This window comes from Schistocerca cancellata, chromosome 4, assembly GCF_023864275.1.
Source record: "Schistocerca cancellata isolate TAMUIC-IGC-003103 chromosome 4, iqSchCanc2.1, whole genome shotgun sequence".
Classification (NCBI taxonomy): domain Eukaryota; kingdom Metazoa; phylum Arthropoda; class Insecta; order Orthoptera; family Acrididae; genus Schistocerca; species Schistocerca cancellata.
Window position 1 is genome coordinate 466,522,121 of NC_064629.1, and position 20,931 is coordinate 466,543,051.

At 44.2% G+C, this 20,931-nt stretch overlaps 1 pseudogene; it reads left to right on the forward strand.

The window, feature by feature from the left end:
- The first annotated feature begins 19,354 nt into the window (after positions 1-19,354).
- On the forward strand, positions 19,355-19,471 carry LOC126186015 (5S ribosomal RNA; annotated as a pseudogene).
- Positions 19,472-20,931: the final 1,460 nt, after the last annotated feature.

The window sequence follows — 20,931 nt, forward strand, 5'->3', positions numbered from 1 at the left end:
AATTGGATTCTGGCAGGCGTAGCTTTGGTTTCGAGCCGGGCAACGTGAATATGGACTTGGATTCTTCCTGTAATTCACCGAGAGACGAACTGTTTCCATTTGAAGCATAATTTTCCTATTTTCAACCATTTTTGATAACCCAGCAACTGAAATATGGAAAAATAACAAAAAAGCACAAAAAACACTCTCAGAAGTCAGACTCTGTACGAAATCGCTACGAACCACATGCGTATATATCCTGAATTCTGAGAGACACTAGTCGGTGTCATTAAACGGGCAATTGTCTCGGTAAACCCGAAAGCTTGTTCGCGGTAACAGTTCGTGTGTTCTCCAATTGCAGCTGGCCTAGAAGCCTGAGGTGAATGATTCATGCCTCGCGGCGGCCTCAGACAACAGCGAGTGGAACTCGCTTATAGTGTCAAGGACGAATTTTGTGCTGGTTAGTCTTTGGTACAAAAGGGTTGGACAAAAATATGGAGAAACAACGTGAAAATGCATGCTTGAACATTACTGCTGATGCTAGCCAAGCCATGGGGTTACGCTGTTGTATTTGACCACGAACGGCATCTGTGGGACGTCCTCAATATGTTGCAAGTGTCTGTCGTACTCAGACCCGTGTTCTGTGTAGTTTTGAGTGGATTATGTATAAAACATGTGAATTCGAACGTGAGCAAATTGTTGGTGCTCGTATCATGGATGCTGTCTGGACCAAGTATTGAAGATTTATACCGCATACAGGGACAGCGGAAAAACATCATCTGCTAAGTCACAACGCGAGGAGCAGGACAAGATTAGTGTGAATCTTCAAGTTTTCGCGGCGCAAAGACTGCTCCATTAAGTTTCGGGAATGCAGCCACATGAATTCTGCTTCTTCTTCTAATATTTCGGCCGTATACCTTTCAGCCATCTTCAGAGAGAGCCGTACGACTGACGCTCCAGCGCTCGCTCCATCCTTTTAAACTCGCGGACCGCGCCACTGCGCATGCGGCCACAGATAAACAAGACTCCAGTGATGTTGATCGGCGGCAAAGACGTACAATATCCATGAGTTACGTCTGTGGCTGCGCATTCTATCCATGCTGGGAGGTCGATGTATTACTGGGAGCTGAACTGTAGCGACGTCTTTGTAAGTTCAATATTGAAAGTGCCGGATTCCATGATTTATCTAATGTGAAACCGCTGTCTCTATTAATTAAATTCTTCGTCAAGCGGATTTCAATGGCCTCTTTTACTACGGAGTCCCAGAAAGATGAAACAGAAGTCAGAATTTCGACATTTTCATATACCATAGAGTGACCAGAATCAATACAATGCTCTGCCACAGCCGATTTACTGGGTTGTAAGAGCCGAGTGCACCTGCGATGTTCCGTACACCTCTCTTGGACTGTACGATTCGTTTGTCCGATATATGAAAGGCCACATTCACACGGTATCTTGTAAACTCCAGGCTTGCGGAGTAGTAAGTCATCTTTAACGGAACCCAGGAGTGCAGCCGTCTTCGCCGGTGGACGAAAAATCACTTTTACTTTATGTTTAGTGAGGATCCGTCCTATTTTGGATGAAAGGCTTCCCACATACGGCAGGAAAGCCATGGATTTAAATGTTTCCTCGTCATCTTCTGCATTCCTTACGGACACCTTAGGTTTTATTTGTAGTGCCTTACGTATCTGTTGTGGAGAATACCCGTTGTCCTCAAAAACTCTCTTCAGATGTAAAAGTTCGTCTTTTAAACTACTTTCATCAGATATGACGTGTGCTCGGTGTACCAAAGTTCTTAGAACACTACTTGTCTGCGAAGGATGGTGACAACTATTTGCATGTAAATATAAGTCCGTATGGGGCGGTTTACGAATATAGAGCATGACCCAAAGTGCCATCTTCTTTGCGCCGAACCAAGACATCCAAAAATGAAGACATCCCTCCTTTTCCACTTTCCCACTTGAGCTTCAAACTAGCAGACTCCAGGGCCTTTGAAGCCTACAGTTTTTTGGAGGTACGTTGATGATACCTTTGTAGTGTGGCCCCATGGCGAGGACAAATTGCAGGACTTCTTAAACCATCTGAATTCCATCCATGGACAAATTCAGTTTACAGTGGAAGTGGAAAAGGAGGGATGTCTTCCATTTTTGGATGTCTTGGTTCGGCGCAAAGAAGATGGCACTTTGGGTCATGCAGTATATCGGAAACCAACCCATACGGACTTAATATTTACATGCAAATAGTTGTCACCATCCTTCGCAGACAAGTAGTGTTCTAAGAACTTTGGTACACCGAGCACACGTCATATCTGATGAAAGTAGTTTAAAAGACGAACTTTTACATCTGAAGAGAGTTTTTGAGGACAACGGGTATTCTCCACAACAGATACGTAAGGCACTACAAATAAAACCTAAGGTGTCCGTAAGGAATGCAGAAGATGACGAGGAAACATTTAAATCCATGGCTTTCCTGCCGTATGTGGGAAGCCTTTCATCCAAAATAGGACGGATCCTCACTAAACATAAAGTAAAAGTGATTTTTCGTCCACCGGCGAAGACGGCTGCACTCCTGGGTTCCGTTAAAGATGACTTACTACTCCGCAAGCCTGGAGTTTACAAGATACCGTGTGAATGTGGCCTTTCATATATCGGACAAACGAATCGTACAGTCCAAGAGAGGTGTACGGAACATCGCAGGTGCACTCGGCTCTTACAACCCAGTAAATCGGCTGTGGCAGAGCATTGTATTGATTCTGGTCACTCTATGGTATATGAAAATGTCGAAATTCTGACTTCTGTTTCATCTTTCTGGGACTCCGTAGTAAAAGAGGCCATTGAAATCCGCTTGACGAAGAATTTAATTAATAGAGACAGCGGTTTCACATTAGATAAATCATGGAATCCGGCACTTTCAATATTGAACTTACAAAGACGTCGCTACAGTTCAGCTCCCAGTAATACATCGACCTCCCAGCATGGATAGAATGCGCAGCCACAGACGTAACTCATGGATATTGTACGTCTTTGCCGCCGATCAACATCACTGGCGCCTTGTTTATCTGTGGCCGCATGCGCAGTGGCGCGGTCCGCGAGTTTAAAAGGATGGAGCGAGCGCTGGAGCGTCAGTCGTACGGCTCTCTCTGAAGATGGCTGAAAGGTATACAGCCGAAATATTAGAAGAAGAAGCAGACTTCATGTGGCTGCATTCCCGAAACTTAATGGAGCAGTCTTTGCGTCGCGAAAACTTGAAGATTGACACTAGTCTTGTCCTGCTCCTCGCTGACTTAGCAGATGATGTTTTTCCGCTGTCCCTGTATGCGGTATAAATCTTCAATACTTGGTCCAGATAATATCCATGATACGAGCACCAACAATTTGCTCACGTTCGAATTCACATGTTTTCTACGTAATCCACTCAAAACTACACAGAACACGGGTCTGAGTACGACAGACACTTGCAACACATTGAGGACGTCCCACAGATGCCGTTCGTGGTCAAATACAACAGCGTAACCCCATGGCTTGGCTAGCATCAGCAGTAATGTTCAAGCATGCATTTTCACGTTGTTTCTTCATATTTTTGTCCAACCCTTTTGTGTACCAAAGACTAACCAGCACAAAATTACATGCCCCACTTCCTGTACGCCGAAGATTTTGTCATCACAGCGCAGGGAGTGTGTTTCGATGAGATAGAAGAAAACCTGAAACGTGCTCTAGCATCATGCCAGTATACACTGAGGTGCCAAAAGTCATGGGATACCTCGTAATATCGTGTCAGACGTCCTTTTCCCTGCGTAGTGCAGCAACTCGACGTGGCATAAAGTCAACAAGTCGCTGAAAGTTCTCTGCAGAAATATTGAGCCGTGCTGCCTCTATAGCCATCCGTAATTCCGAAAATGTTGCCAGTGCCAGATTTTGTGCACGAACTGACCTTTCGATTATGTCCCATAAATTTTCGATGAGTCATGTCGTGCAATCTGGGTCACCAAATCATTCGCTCCAACAGCCCATGTTCTTCAAACCAGTCGCTAACAGCTGTGACCCGATAACATGGTGCACTGTTATCCATAAAAATTCCACCATTCTCCGGCTGCAAAATAATTTCAAGTAGCCAAACGTAATCATTTCCAGTCACTGATCGTTTTACTTGGGTCAGAGAACCCAGTCCATTCCATGTAAACGCAGACGACACAGTTACGGAGCCACCAGCAGCTTCCATAGTGCCCTGTTGACAACTTGGGTCCATGGCTTCGGGGTCTGTGCCACACTATAACCCCACCATCGGCTCTTACCAACTGAAATCAGGTGTCATCAGAGCAGGCCACGGTTTTTTAGTCGTCTAGGGTCCAGCCGATATGGTGACGAGTCCAGGAGAGGCGTTGCAGGCGATGTCGTGCTGTTAGCAAAGGCACTAGCGTCGGTCGTCTGCTGCCAACGAGTACATTCGTCGTACGTCCAACATTGATTTATGCCGTTATTTCACGCATTACTGCTTGTCTGTTAGCACTGACAACTCTAGACAAACTCCGCTGCCCTCGGTCGTTAAGTGAAGTCTGTCAGCCACTGCGTTGTCCATGGTGAGAGGTAACGCCCGAAATTTGGTTTCCTCGGCACACTCTTGACCCTGTGGTTCTCGGTATATTGCATTCCCTAACGATTTCCATGCGTCTAGCTCCAACTACCACCACGCGTTCAAAGTCTGTTAATTCCCGTCGTGAGGCCATAATCACATCGGAAACTTTTTCACATGAATCGCCTGAGTACAAATGACAGCTTGGCCAATGCACTGCCCTTCTGTACGTTGTGTACGCGATACTATCGCCATCTGTACATGTGCATATCGCTATCCCATTACTTTTGTCACCTCACTGGAAATTACCATAGCAGTTATAAGTTTCATAATACAAAATTTGATTAGGTATAAGTTATAACTATATATATATATATATATATATATATATATATATATATATATATATGTATATATATTTGAATGACATGTTGGCTAGTAGATTATTGTGAATTCATTTATCATGAGTCATTATGTAGTTGAATTTCTGGTATTTGTCTTGCAGTTACATATTGGGTTTTGTATACTAGAGAACAGAAGAGACCGTTCGAAACGTGTGCCGTGTGTGGGTCGAGTTCTATCGGAGAAAAACACAGACAATTATTTTCACGATTGAAGAAAATCGTTTTAGCATGAATGATTTTCCACATTGCGGAAGTCTCAGAAGTTGACAAATGTGATGAACTGCTACCATTGTACCTTCATGTGACGTTTTCATTCAATGGACCAGATTAAGAAGTCGAATGCAGAGATACTGCATGCTACAGATCAAAGCAATAAGAATTTCTACTTGAGTATGATCAGTTCACTCATCGAGCGTTCCTATGAAGTATCGTTATTGGTGCACCACGGTTAAAAACTGCGACAGTACTGCATGACAAATGTGTAGCATCTGGATAGTCTCCGCACATAGCAGCACATACTACCCATCTGTATCGCCACCAGGCTGAGTTTCATGTAGTGAGGTCTCATACCGTATTACAACGGAGCTGCTTTCACATATGTGACTGGGACATCGAGTTACTAAGGCAAGTCTCGAAGAGTACGTCAGTGACACGTATTAAGTCCGTGATCTAGTGATACACAGATAAGGCGTAAGCAGGAGACTTTTCTGATACACATAGAGCCTTCAACAGCTGTCCAGTTCATCCGTTACAAAGAAAGAGAGTTAAATAAACTTATAGCCACGTTTCCGATCACAGATTCCTATTGCATAGGTGACCACGAGTTCAGTGGTAGTAGGCATGGACCTATAAATCAATTAATTAAAAAGTCAGTCATATTAATCTGCCAATTCGCGCACTAAAATCTATTTTCCTTGGCAACCTGACACCACCTATAGCTTGCATGAGTTGAGAAATGGCGAATGGTCGAGGCGGAGAAATGTTCATGATCACCGATCATTTAATGGTAAAAATCAGCAGAAGTTCGGCAACTATTAGTTTCGAATTTAGGCCACAGCAACATTTGCGCGTAGGAACACTGATCCCGCCCACGGTCGGGGAACTGGCGCCCTCATTGCTACAAACCTAAGCGCTAGGAGGCCAAGCTGCTCCCTCGGCCGAAAGCAGTAGAAACTGTTTGCATTGTTACCCTTTTCCAATCGCGTAGGTTACAGGGACCTTTTTCTGTGGGATGAAACACATTGCTGTGCTGTGTCCGAGGTTACAAAACTGCTAAAATACATCCTCCCCCCTCCCTCGCCCGGGTTCCCGGGTTCGATTCCCGGCGGGGTCAGGGATTTTCTCTGCCTCGTGATGACTGGGTGTTGTGTGCTGTCCTTAAGTTTAAGTAGTTCTAAGTTCTAGGGGACTGATGACCATAGCTGTTAAGTCCCATGGTGCTCAGAGCCATTTTTTACGTCCTCCCCGCCCCTTTTCGTTGCAGTTCTTAGTCTGCTCCACTTCGTGACTAGCAGCAGTGCAGTGCCACCGTTTCGCTATATATGTGTTGGTTTCCATCCTCGTGGAAGCAACCATCTGTACATTCAGTCTGCTTTAGTGAAGACGTTTCGTGGTCGAATGCTCGTGGCAACTTCATCTGTGATTAAGATGCATACACGCGATTTGCTTTGTGAGCTGGAGCAATAAGCTTTGACACGTTCCCCTTTATGTGTGCACTCTCATATTACGTGCTTCCTCATGGCTACCTGCTTACGTTCAAGATTCTCAGTTCCCAAAATTCAATTTAAAATCGGATGGGACCAAGTCGGGACTGTATGTAGGATGATCGATGACAGTGAACCCAAGGCGTCGGATTGTTGCAGATGTCGCAGCGCTTGCGTGTGGTCTGGCATTGTCATGCTGAAGGAGAGGGTGCTCGATGTGTGGACGAACTCTTCTGCGGTTAGAAATGCGATTAAAGCATGTTGTTTCTCACGTACTGACCTAGTTAAGTTACACAACGCCGTGTTACACGCAACAATTCAAAGCCATCAAGCGGTAGTCGGCTGCGAAACTGTAGACATGGCGAACAAAGGCGTAGAACGTTAATGCTGCTTGTTCGATTTAAAAAGCTTTCAGAATTTTCACATAAAAAATTCGGAGGCAATGCTTTCCAGCATGCCCTCGTATATCTGTTTTATGTACTTTCAGCTTCTGGAAGGAATGCATTTTGCTTTGGTCTCTAAATACTTATTTGATTCGTCTCCCATAACATCGAAATCCATTGCTCTAGCGCTTTCCAGTTTCTTAATGACTTCGTGAAGTTCGTCCATGATAATATCCACTGTGTCCAAGTGTACCAACGGTAACCTTTTTTTTTTTCACATCTCTTCGCCAAATGGGCTTAGCTGAAACTGAGACCTATGCTTATATCACAGAACATGAGATTTGCGACGAAGATTATATTCAATGCGAAATTAAGAGCTTAAATGAGTTGGGTGAGGGGGGGGGGGGCAGTGGGAATGGCTCTGAGCACTACGGGACTTAACTGCTGAGATCATCAGTCCCCTAGATTAGAGCTACTTAAACCTAACTAACCTAAGGACATAACACACATCCATGCCCGAGGCAGGATTCGAACCTGCGACCGTAGCGGTCGCGCGGTTGCAGACTGTAACGCCTAGAACCATTCGGCCACTCCGGCCGGCATGGAGAATGTACGGTGGTATGATGTTTTGTTACTCATGTTTATCACCTCCGCAACGATTTGTCAAATCTTCTTTGGAAGAAATGAAATCGTGTTTGAATAACTAGCGTATGACTGGCCTGTGTTGTGTGGTGTAATGGTAGCAATTAAGTCTGGGCTATAATCCGGCTGACAACAACCACTGTTAACTGAACGCTGAGTGTAAATTACTCTCCAAACAACATGGAGCTCGTTTCAGAGAGCCCTTCAGCACCATGAGCATAGAGCTGTTATGCTAATTACCATTTAACTTAACAATTCTGTTCTAAAAATTACTCTCGATAATTCGCATATGAACTTTTCCATAAGGATCATCAGTATGAAACCACCGGATAATAAATGAAGAGCAAACAGCACCAGTTGCAAGACGTTGCGTTGAATGTGTGTTCCACACACAGTTAGGTGAAGCTATAACTTCTGTTTCAGTTTCTATCTGTTATAACTGTACTGCAAATTGAAAGTATCAGCACTGATTCTTTTGTAATCATTATTGATGGAAGTTACTTCTGGTTCTTGTGATTACTATAGTCTGAACGACAGTTTTGCTTAAGAAAAACTTATTGAAGTCTTTGCTGTCAGCATATTCTGATCCTTTTCACATTTTCTGGTTTCATTTATACCTTTGCAGCAAACCTTTTCGTTTATTGCACTTTATGTGCATTTCACTTTATAAATTAGAAACTTTATATTATTTGTAGCTTACGGAATTTCTCTGTGGATGTTAACGTTTTGTAATCAGTGCTACATTTTCATTAGTGTCCATTGTAACAACAACGACGTTGTACTACTGTACATATAAATAATTTTTTTTCTTCCATCTGATTTTTCGTTAAATTAGTGTAATCGATGTACTGATTTCATTTGTTTTCTTGTTTCATGCCATTGTGTTAAGAAAACTGTAAACAAATTTCAATGTGAATATTAATGTTTATGTCAAATGTCAAGCAATATTGTTATAGAATTGAAATGTAACAAATGTTGAGACTGTTGTAAGATGTTTAAAATTGTAAATGTGCGTCTGGTCCGTACGTAGGCAATGTGTTAGGATATGTAGAATGCAAAACCTCGGGTGAATACCCTGTCTGTAAGGGAGCGGTAAAACGTGGATGGCAGGCGAGCGCGGGAAAATGCACGCGGGCACTGTACGGCACAACGGGCTCAGCAGTTGTAGTTGGAGTTTGGCATTGGTCTGAGCAACACGTTCTGGAGCGAGGAGGCTCGTCTGGAAGAAGTAGTTTCATTGAGCCTCGGGTATGCCGTTCCAACGCCCATACAGCATGGCAAAATTCCATAGGCACTGAATGGAAAAGTATTGCGACGCTATGAAGAAATAAAGTGCCGATACGTCAAGAGCCATTGCTGTGGTTGTATGTGTGCTCTGTGCCTCGCCATCTCGCCGCCCGCCAACCGCCCCATCGCTACGAACAGGTTGAAACTTTTAGTACTGTATTCGTATGGACCAGTGTTAATTTTGTTCCATACTGTTCAATAACAACTTAAATTTTACTAGAACGTACATATCATTTAATTATCCTCACAACTAACCTAGACAGGGTCCTTTCTAAATGTTGTGCAATCCGAGTGTCCCGAAATGAAAAATTAAATTTTGTGTTAATAATAATTACCTGCAGAGCTAACTATGTTAGAATGGTGTTTAAAGAACTGTTTTGTTAATGAACCAGTCAATGAATAACGAAGGTCTGACAAAGTTGGAAGATAACTTTAATACTGATTTAGTAATGTTTAATTATTTCGAGACAGATATAAAGGTATTTAAATGAGTAGGAAATAAGATAAAGAGAGTAGTAACTCATATATTGGAAATCTTGAGTGCATAATGGTGTCAGTAATTAATTTTTTTAATACAGTGATCATAACAGTTCCAAGGTCCACCCCCCCCCCTTCTTTTTTTTTTTTTTTTTTTTTTTTTTTTATTCGTTTGAATTCTGAAGTGTTCTGAATTGATTTGACCAGCAAAAGTTAAAGTCAATATAAAAGCCAAAATTAATCAGTGTCTTATCTTTATTAAAACTGACAATTTGTTTGTGGCTCGAGATTACTACTTCTGGGGCAACCTATGCCCGATTTTAATCAGACCAATAGACAGTACGAAGTTTGGTAGTATACATTATAATGTGGTGTTGTGTATTTATGGGTTTTCCATATTAGTACAGAAAGTGAAACTATCAGTTCAATAGATTTTCTGGTTCTAAAATTTACTAGATTATGCAGTATTACTACGTGTTGGTTTGCATGAATATACACCAACTTGTACAGGAAAGAAACTCAGTTAATGCCTAATTAGGCTGGCGACCGTATTATTAACAAATTGGTAGCATCTTCTGTGTTGTTTTTTTGTCCGCCCTTACGTGTAGTTGCATTTCGGACTTATTTGACGTATCATTGTTATTACAAGAGTGGGTGTAAGTCTGATTTGCCTCCATTCAGGTACACGCGGTCAATATCTATACAAATATCTTTTCTCATAAGGTGAAGCCCGTTAACTTACCATAGTACAGGCTTTAATGAGTATCGTGTGCCACGCGCGCACGTTACACCATCTATTTTGTGGTTAGTGTCAATGACGGCGTCTCTTTTTGAGGACCTGTTTGAAGCCTATAATCATCAAAATATGTGTTACTAACTCAATGTTTATAGCATAAACATTGGAGATGCTCCAAAAACGTGGAACGCATCTGGCGAATGAGCTGCTTTGTTTAAATTAATCTGTAGAGAAAAACTATAATAACTGCAGCAGTTATTCATTTATAAGGTTTAGTTTGGAGCCGGTGCATATGAGTAACTATAAAGTACGTAACTATGCTGTATCTCCTAAGCGGTGATACAGAAATTAGAAGAAAACTCATTGGCGCATATTTCCGGCCCTCAGCGGCCGCGTCTTTCACTAGCAAGCTGTTCTGCTCGCTTCCAGGACCCATCAAGAAACACATCAGCTTTGGAAACTGGAAATATATTCTTGCTGCTATAATTTTTATTTTGGAGAAATCTCTGGCAGCATGGAAATCGAACCCAGGCCCTCCACATAGCGGGCAGTCACTTTGGACATTTTTTTAAAATATATATATTTCAGGCCTCCTCGTCACACATTCTGTCCCGTTCTTACGCTCTCCAGTTATGCCTTTATCAACGAGCTTATCCATTGTAATTTTTCCTGATAGCTAAGTACACTCCTGGAAATTGAAATAAGAACACCGTGAATTCATTGTCCCAGGAAGGGGACACTTTATTGACACATTCCTGGGGTCAGATACATCACATGATCACACTGACAGAACCACAGGCACATAGACACAGGCAACAGAGCATGCACAATGTCGGCACTAGTACGGTGTATATCCACCTTTCGCAGCAATGCAGGCTACTATTCACCCATGGAGACGATCGTAGAGATGCTGGATGTAGTCCTGTGGAACGGCTTGCCATGCCATTTCCACCTGGCGCCTCAGTTGGACCAGCGTTCGTGCTGGACGTGCAGACCGCGTGAGACGACGCTTCATCCAGTCCCAAACATGCTCAATGGGGGACAGATCCGGAGATCTTGCTGGCCAGGGTAGTTGACTTACACCTTCTAGAGCACGTTGGGTGGCACGGGATACATGCGGACGTGCATTGTCCTGTTGGAACAGCAAGTTCCCTTGCCGGTCTAGGAATGGTAGAACGATGGGTTCGATGACGGTTTGGATGTACCGTGCACTATTCAGTGTCCCCTCGACGATCACCAGTGGTGTACGGCCAGTGTAGGAGATCGCTCCCCACACCATGATGCCGGGTGTTGGCCCTGTGTGCCTCGGTCGTATGCAGTCCTGATTGTGGCGCTCACCTGCACGGCGCCAAACACGCATACGACCATCATTGGCACCAAGGCAGAAGCGACTCTCATCGCTGAAGACGACACGTCTCCATTCGTCCCTCCATTCACGCCTGTCGCGACACCACTGGAGGCGGGCTGCACGATGTTGGGGCGTGAGCGGAAGACGGCCTAACGGTGTGCGGGACCGTAGCCCAGCTTCATGGAGACGGTTGCGAATGGTCCTCGCCGATACCCCAGGAACAACAGTGTCCCTAATTTGCTGGGAAGTGGCGGTGCGGTCCCCTACGGCACTGCGTAAGATCCTACGGTCTTGGCGTACATCCGTGCGTCGCTGCGGTCCGGTCCCAGGTCGACGGGCACGTGCACCTTCCGCCGACCACTGGCGACAACATCGATGTACTGTGGAGACCTCACGCCCCACGTGTTGAGCAATTCGGCGGTACGTCCACCCGGCCTCCCGCATGCCCACTATACGCCCTCGCTCAAAGTCCGTCAACTGCACATACGGTTCACGTCCACGCTGTCGCGGCATGCTACCAGTGTTAAAGACTGCGATGGAGCTCCGTATGCCACGGCAAACTGGCTGACACTGACGGCGGCGGTGCACAAATGCTGCGCAGCTAGCGCCATTCGACGGCCAACACCGCGGTTCCTGGTGTGTCCGCTGTGCCGTGCGTGTGATCATTGCTTGTACAGCCCTCTCGCAGTGTCCGGAGCAAGTATGGTGGGTCTGACACACCGGTGTCAATGTGTTCTTTTTTCCATTTCCAGGAGTGTAGTTTTAATGCTTATTGTTTTAGCACCTTCTTACGTCCCATTTTTAAACAGTATTAATAAACAAGTGAAACAACGATTTGTGAGACAATTTAAAAGTGCCATATCCTGATTAAAACTGAAGCTAATTGAAGTACTGATTTTTTTAATCTAAGAAGGTAATAAATTTTTTTTCTTCTTCGTAGAAAATAAATTACAATGTTCTCTTGCATTGCAGCAAGGGACATCATTCATATGTGATGAACGTTTAAAAGGAATGTATTGAGAAAATACGGTTTTCTTGACGAGGTAACTAATAATTACATGACTTAAAAAGAAATAACTTGCAGTATATTAAAATGGTGATGAAAATGAACTGTAAAGCAGAACTGCTTCTTTGTGATCTAACTTCTGTACTTCTGTACAGTACTTCCCATATGAAAGTTGAACTTTTTACGTGACTTATTTTTCGGATTTTTGCATACAGTAAGTGGTGGTATTATGGGATTACATTTAATTTTCTAGTTGTAACTCCAAATTAAACTCATTCTTACCCACTAAACAACCTTTGCTATCAACTTCAACTATTTGATGATATGTATTTGTATTTCTCATAATAAGATTTGAAAAACTTATCACCGGGAAAAGTTTTAAATTCTGAGATCCCTCGTGATTTTAATTTTTAAAAGCAACAATAATATGGTCGGGTAACATATGTGTTATGTTTATTAACTTAAAACAAAGTTCTGAAACAATTATTTGTTTATGTAGCAGAGATGATTGAAGTATTTGCAGAAGTCACAATTACAATCTTTGTTCTCAGTTCTTGCACAGGAATTTTGAAGTATTCCATATTGCCTGACACGCAGTCTTGGACTTCAGAACATAACAGAACCAACCGTATCCATAGCCAAAAATCGATAAATACATAACTATGCATTATTCGTTTACTTAATGAATTTTATAGTTGTAATCTTTAGTGTATATTGTCAGTAATTATTACATTTTATTGAAAACTTACGTACAAAAACTATGTGAAAGAACGAAAACAGTTTTTCTGTGACGTCACTCATATTCGTTCTCTTGTGATGATGGCCGCTCCCATGTCCGTTCCGTTTTCCGTATTAATTATAGCATTGTAGGCATTGTGAACTGTGTAATATAAAAAATCTTGGACAATGCTTAACCGTAGTGCTAAACGTACTTTATAGATGTTTGCTGTGGCAACTCCATACGCTTGTTGTGCGTTCATGCCCTGTTTTTCTGGGTGCTGTTAATATACATCATTGTAGAGACTGTTTGGTCTTCCTCTTCCTGATCTCTGTTACAGGTAAGCGGTATCCTCCTCCCATCATCTGGAGTATTTATTGGTTTGGTGGCGCTTTTCCTATTGATTCACGTATCTCCATCATTTATTCGTCCTCATTTGTTTCGTCTACTTCTTTGTTGACGTTACTTTGCGTAGTTCCTTTGTTGTTGCCATTTTCTCACAAGAACTATCCGCTTTACGTAGGTCAATGACAAAGATTTTCCTTTCATTAAATACTTTGGCGGCTGGACTTACTGTGGAAGAACTTTCTCTGCGCTGAATTTCGTTTGGGGCACTCGTTTTCATGTTGTTATTATCAGATGTTTGCTCGATCTGTTTGTTTCCAATTCTTTTAGCTTTCTCGCGTAGTCCAACCATCTGTTCGCTGCCGTGATGGGCTGGGAATCGCTTCTTCTCCTCCTTTGGAGAGGACCTTTCTATTGTATTTTCAGATTTCCTAGTGGCAGGTTTTGGTTCTTGGGTCGGGCTGTCGTACTTATTGGAGAAAGTGTTGGATTCTTTCTCCTTTTGTGAGCCATGTTGCCCTTGCGCACCTATGTTCGTTTTTGTGTCCTGCTCCGTAGGAGTTACTGTCTCTTTGGGATCACCAATTTCCATGAGAAAGTTGTTACCCAAGTTGCATCTGGGGTCTCAGTGTCCGAGTATTGACCGCCTGCTGCTGCTGCATAGGTTTATGAGGAGTGTTTTATCATCGGGAGTGTTACAACTGCCCGCATCTCGTGGTCGTGCGGTAGCGTTCTCGCTTCCCACGCCCGGGTTCCCGGGTTCGATTCCCGGCGGGGTCAGGGATTTTCTCTGCCTCGTGATGGCTGGGTGTTGTGTGCTGTCCTTAGGTTAGTTAGGTTTAAGTAGTTCTAAGTTCTAGGGGACTTATGACCACAGCAGTTGAGTCCCATAGTGCTGAGAGCCATTTTGAGCCAAGTGTTACAACTCGCTAACTGGAAGTTGCACAACTCGCCGTTGAAATTACTGCACACAGACGTGACCTATTGTACTGCATGTCTCGCACGTTCGTAGCTGAGCGTCGTACATGATGATTGCGTGGTAACCACGTATATTTGTATACGACGGGATATGTGTGTGCAAGTCGACTTCGAGTTGGCTGACACCATTTATACTGGAAGTTTATGGACAGACAACCACTTTTTGGCGAACTATTTACACCTTGCCATAGGGGGTAATCACTGCATTCGTTTGGTCAACGGTTATTTCGAATAGAAATTCGTAGCTAGTGATAGTATGGAGACCAAGTCATGCATGGATCATGGCAATTTCACTCATGTTGCCACCCAGGATCCAGCTATTTTGTCACAGAGTTCGGTACTGTTCAGCTTTACGTACACAACACAGTTAAGAAGTTAAACATGGACGCCTACTACGTTTATAAAGCTGATTTTCACCAGTTTCTCGAGCCATCATTTCTTATCAAAATAATTCAGTCATGTAAAGTTTCGGTCGAACATGAATTTCAGGTTATCTTTTCGTGTTGCATGCAACATTATGTACCATTGTACATCAATAACTCCTTCAGTTGAGTACGTTCTGATTACAACAGAAAGGTGTTTCACTGACTGAGTTGAGCATTGTCGACAGCAACCAGCAGACAGATTCGCACACCTCCACTCCCACAGGCAGGCTGACCCAGCCACAGCTCTTCACAGAAAGTTTCTGAAAGGTCTTTGTATTACAGTGCGTTAGAAAGTGAAGCAAATTACTTTTGAGCCTGCATTGGACTGATACTTTAGGTAGATAAACGAAGTGTGGTTCAATAAATTAAAGGAAGGAATGGAGTTAAACTCGCTACTTTGCGTCTACAGTGCGCGACGTTTACCACGAGCAGATACGGCACTAGAACAGATCGAGTGGAAGACAAAACTTCCTGCAGAAAATTTCGGATTCCTCAGTATTGCCAAATCTTGCAGATTACCAGACTCAGAATTCGGAGGCGTGGTGACTTTTATTGGTGCCGTAATTTAGCGATCCAGGTTTCGACTCTGCAGCAGCGGCCGCCTGGTAGTAAGGCTTTATGTCAAAGACTGTAGCGTGACTAACGATTCTGGACAGCCGACAAAATAATGTGTCCTTCTCGTTGGCACTCTGAACCCATATATTCCATATTCGCATGATCACCAGCGCAAGCAGCAATATAGGGAATCAATAAACTACAGTGTTGACAATCCATGAGAACGTCGCAGATGAATTGCGACACGTGCTTGTAGACTTCTCTCCATCTTAAACAAGGAACAATACGATTATCCCACACACAAACGATTTATGAATGAAGAACTTTATATACACAATGTCGATGGCGTTACTCCTACCTAGTTTGTGCGGTTGCGCTGAAATTTTAATCAGTTACATATCCAAGCATATAGTACACTCCTTACCAATTTGACGTTGCTGTTTACCGCCAGTATGGTGTAGCAATTTTAAGGGTCAACAGTGCACTTCTAGGTGCGGTTTTCACTAACTTAAGGGGGACAACGTGGCACATTTTCTGATGTACGCGACTAATTTTTTAAGTTTAGGATAACTGTGCAGCAAACCACTGTCCCGCTGTCAGAAGTCACCCAAACATTTGCCCTCATGTACCAAATGTATGCAGACATTTAACGCAGTAGCGGCTCAGGTGTTTATTATTATTTCTGTAATTTTAAGTGCTCAAAATGTTCACCTTGAGCATTGGTACACGACCTGCATATACTTTGGTTGGCTTGCATTTGCTGCCTCACCCTGTTTAGTGAATACATTTTTGGTAAAACAGCGATTTTGTAAGGTATCCCGGACACTAGTTCGAACGACCAGCGACTGAATACTTTATTAATTGAAAGCAGCGTTTCGGGCACGCTACCTACAGCTGCAATAGCCAAAACGACAGCGGCATAGGTGAGGTGTTGCCAGCGAGTTGAGCTCTGACCATTGCCTGCTCATGTCAAGACCGTTTTCCTTGGCTGTGAACCAAGTATGGCCTTCCTCGACACAACATGAGGTGCCGTGGCCAGGTTTACGACCACGACGTCGATAATACTGATTCCGAAGGTCAAAGATATCGCTTCTACTATGAGGTCGACACATATCTTCCATTCTCTCACAATTTTTAGTGTCAACAAACATTCCTTTACAAACTGAAGCTCTCATTACAGACTCACAAGGGGACTGCGTCTACTCGTAATCACCGATTTCGTCCAAATTTATGTTATATGCAGGGTCTGGCCGGAAATGAAAGTGGCAGTAGTGGGAGCAGCCAAGCATTTAACAAAAAGTAGCATCTTTGGCGCGGATAAGGCGAGGCATGAGCCGTTTATGTTAGTCTAGTTTACAGGCTACTGTTGGCTCACTTGCAAACACTTGCGTATGGTTACCCGAAGCTTGTGGGGGTCGACTCCTTACGCAGCAACTTTTTTTCCAATTTTTACGTTACTTACATTCCAAATAAACCGAAACAATGCGCAGTATATTGTTTTTATTAGTCTTCATAACAGTCATGAAAAGGAAAGACAAAAGAATATTCGGGGTTGCAATTAATTTCCAAGAAGAGACTGTGCTTACACTGTCGACGGGGGCTCTGCAAATAATTTCCCCAAACGATATTTTAATTAAAGCGGACTGGACTTCGGATTCCGTTAGTTTCATTTTGACCTTCGAGCAGTCCTTGGCTGCAGCACACGAATGATAGGTTCCCCTGTTTTTACGATGAGTATCGCCCGAGCACGTACAAATCATCAGCTTTAAAATAAAAGAATGTAATCTTATATATTGCGCAGCTCGTGGTCTCGCGATAGTGTTCTCGCTTTCCGACCATGGGCTTCCGGATTCGATTCCCGGCGGTGTCAGGGATTTTCACCTACCCCGAGGTCACTGGGTGTTGTTGTCGTCTTCATCATCATCATTCATCCCCATTACGGTCGGAGGAAGGCAACGGCATATCACCTCCATTAGGACCTTGCCTAGTGTGGGGGTGTGGGTCTCCCGCATCGTTCCCCTACGTCCTGTCAAGAAGCATGGATCTTCATTTCCCTTCCAGTTTTATATACGAAGTAGTCATGAACACTTTCCAATCTCTTCCTGGAAGTATGCAATTGCAATGTTTCCTTGGAGTTTAATGTTGATACATTTCATAAAAATATTAATAAATCAATATATTGTGCATTATTTCGGATTATTTGCAGGGTAAGTAACGTAAAAGCTGAAAATAAAAGAAAATGTTCCCACACAGTGACTCGACCACAATACCCTCTGATTACCATTCTCAAGTCTTTCCACTGCACCAACCATTGGCGGAAAACCACGCTAACATAAATAGCTCGTGCCCCGCCAAACCTGCACAAAAAATGCTATTTTTTCTCCGTCTGGAGCTCTCACTTCTGTCACTTTCATTTCTGGCCAAGCCCTGCTATACCATAAATTTGGACGAAATCGGTGACGATGGGGAAGCGCGGTCACTCTCAGAACGTTAGTTCAGTCAATACTGTGCTACTGTTCGCGCCAAACTCTCGTGGTACGAACGAACTCCAACGGCACGTTCACAAAGGGCGCAGACCTGCTGAACATATGTTTGTCGTCTGTTTAGAAGACGTTTTACTGCTAGCGGATGACGACAGCTTGGCGGAAGCCGGTGGCGCATGCGCCTAGCGGCGCGGGCGGTCCACGCGTGTCGACGACCGGCGCGGGCCGGCGAGCCGTAGCGGTACACTACGCTGGCCGCGTCTTGCATCACCGCCTCCGCCGCCCTGACGTCAAGCACGCTTCCGCCCACGCTAACTGCTCTGACACGATTTAGCGAGAATGCCCGCCTCACTTGTCTTGCGCCTGGCCGTACTGCTTATGGTCAGCGACTGACATGATCACGAGAAAAGTATAATCTGTCTTACGTCCTAATCCTAGAGCTGACGTGGCCCACTACCTTTTCAGAGCGCAACCAACTGAATATTCACTTTACTACATTTCAGAAGTAAGTTACGTTGAATTTAAATACTAGGATACATGACATCAGCTAAGCACACTGGGCAAAAAAATTTGCCATCCTCAAGAGACATGACTAATACCGTGTAACACTGCATATAAAATTGATAATGACCTCAATTCGGCGTAGAAGAAGCCTGCAGGTCGTTTTTCAGCTATGCCATATCCTTCCGCCGAACGTGAGGTTGTGAATACTTTTACGAACCTGATGGTGGTCTGACGACTGAAACTGGTTATGTGAATAAAGTATTTTACCAGCAGCTCAGGGCGGTAATATGACATTTTTTTCCAATATGTAAGAACTGTGGGGCACCCCCTCTTGAAAATATATGCCACATCGAGGTGATGCTAGTCATTGTTGATTAGATTCCGTAGAAGCTCCCAGTTTCAGGGTTGTTGGTTGTTACGTTTCACTCGCTGTTCAAAATAGTCCCACATATTTTTTATGGGGAAACAGGAACGTATGCAACCAGTCCTGAAGAACAATGCTGTTGTCATCCTCCACAGAATACTCACCTTGAAAATGTAGAATGAATAGTAAATCTTCTTCTCCGAAAATGTTGAAATAAGCATCTTGGGTCATGTTTACGGTAACCTGAAAGAGTTGGCCCATACCCTGATTTCCCGCTTGTCTGGAGTTGTAGCCCTAACCACTTCGGCTGTCCAAGCACACTCCCAGTGCCGGTCCAAACTTCTATGCGTCACGCAATCACAACCCAAATTCCTGCAAATTCGTGAAACATATGTAGACAAATGTTATTTTATGTAGTCATTTTAGCCCTGCTAGGTGTGATTATATCGCCAACGGCCTTGCCGCAGTGGTAACACCGGTTCCCCTCAGATCGCCGAAGTTAAGCGCTGTCGGGCTGGGCTAGCAGTTGGATAGGTGACCATCCAGTCTGCCGGTGCTGTTGGCAAGCAGGGCGCACTCAGCCCTTGAGAAGCAAACTGAGCAGCTACTTGACTGGGAAGTAGCGGCTCCGGTCTCGTAAACTGACCTACGGCCGGGAGAGAGGTGTGCTGACCACATGCCCCTCCATATCCGCATCCAGTGACGCTTCCGGTCTGAGGATGACACAGCGGCCGGTCGGTACCCTTGGGCATTCATTGCGTGTTCGGGCGTAGTTTAGGTGTGATTTTATCAGGTAGGCTGAGATGCTGAGGCTAATACACGTTCACAAGCTGTGAACCTGTTTCAAGATTTCCACAGCTACAATTCGTCAAAGGCAGTGTCTGTCCCTTCAGACAGGCATCCATGTCTGAATGAGACTGTAATACAATAACTGCAGTACTGCATAAACAGAGGCACTGTCGCCATTAATCATAAGATCACGCCTGGCGCGGCTAAACTGACGGTACAATATAACATGTGTCTTCCTATGCCGGGCGGTGTGGCCGAGCGGTTCTAGGCGCTTCAGTCTGGAACCGCGCGACCTCTTCGGTCGCAGGTTCGAATCCTGCCTCGGGTATGGATGTGTGTGATGTCCTTAGGTTAGTTAGGTTTAAGTAGTTCTGGTGGTTGCTATGCTTAGTTCCACGAATTTGTGAGAATTTGGATTGTGACTGCTTGACGTATGGAGATTTGGAGCGGTATTGGGGGCGAGCTTGGATAGCCGAAGTGGTCAAAGCGACTGCTCAAGACAAGCGGGAAATATGGGTTCGAGACCCGGCCCGGCACGAATTTTCATTTGTCACGAGTAGTTGATGCCAATATATATTCACAGTATGTGAATCCATTTCACTCCTTGAAAGCATCTCGGACGTACCGTGGAATTGCATTAGCTAAACTGCACGATAGTTCCACGGGACAGCTGCTCGTCATCTTGATGTGGGACGGTAGCTGCTTGTGGCTCGGCTACCGAAACAACTGGGCAAAGTCACACCTGAAGATGACGAGCAGATCCCTCTCGAAAATATTGTGCAGCTTAGATAATACGATCCGACGCTAAGCTAAAGAACATTTCTGTCTGTTCATACTCACGAGGAAACGCAATTTACCTCCCACCCCACCACCAGCACCTCACCCCACCCGCCATGGACGGCCTTTAAAGTTTAACATTAACATAGTTGTGTATGTTCCGGTATCATGAAGGTGTGTCTCAGACGCGGCAGACAATTCCCTAACCAGGTCAGATTTTATAATGGTGACATGTCACGAACTCTCAGGGCAATGTAACGACCCTGGCACTGGGTGATAGGCCTTGACAGTACTGCCTTTAAATGTTTGCTCCCTCGCGGAATGTTACCCTCAGCTGTGAAATACCACCAAGGCCTTCAGCTCTTGCCTCACAACGTGTTCACTAATGCCTGTCTATAATGTGCGAGTATTCCAGCTATACGTGATGTCATCCAGACGTGCTCATACGTTCTTGAATGC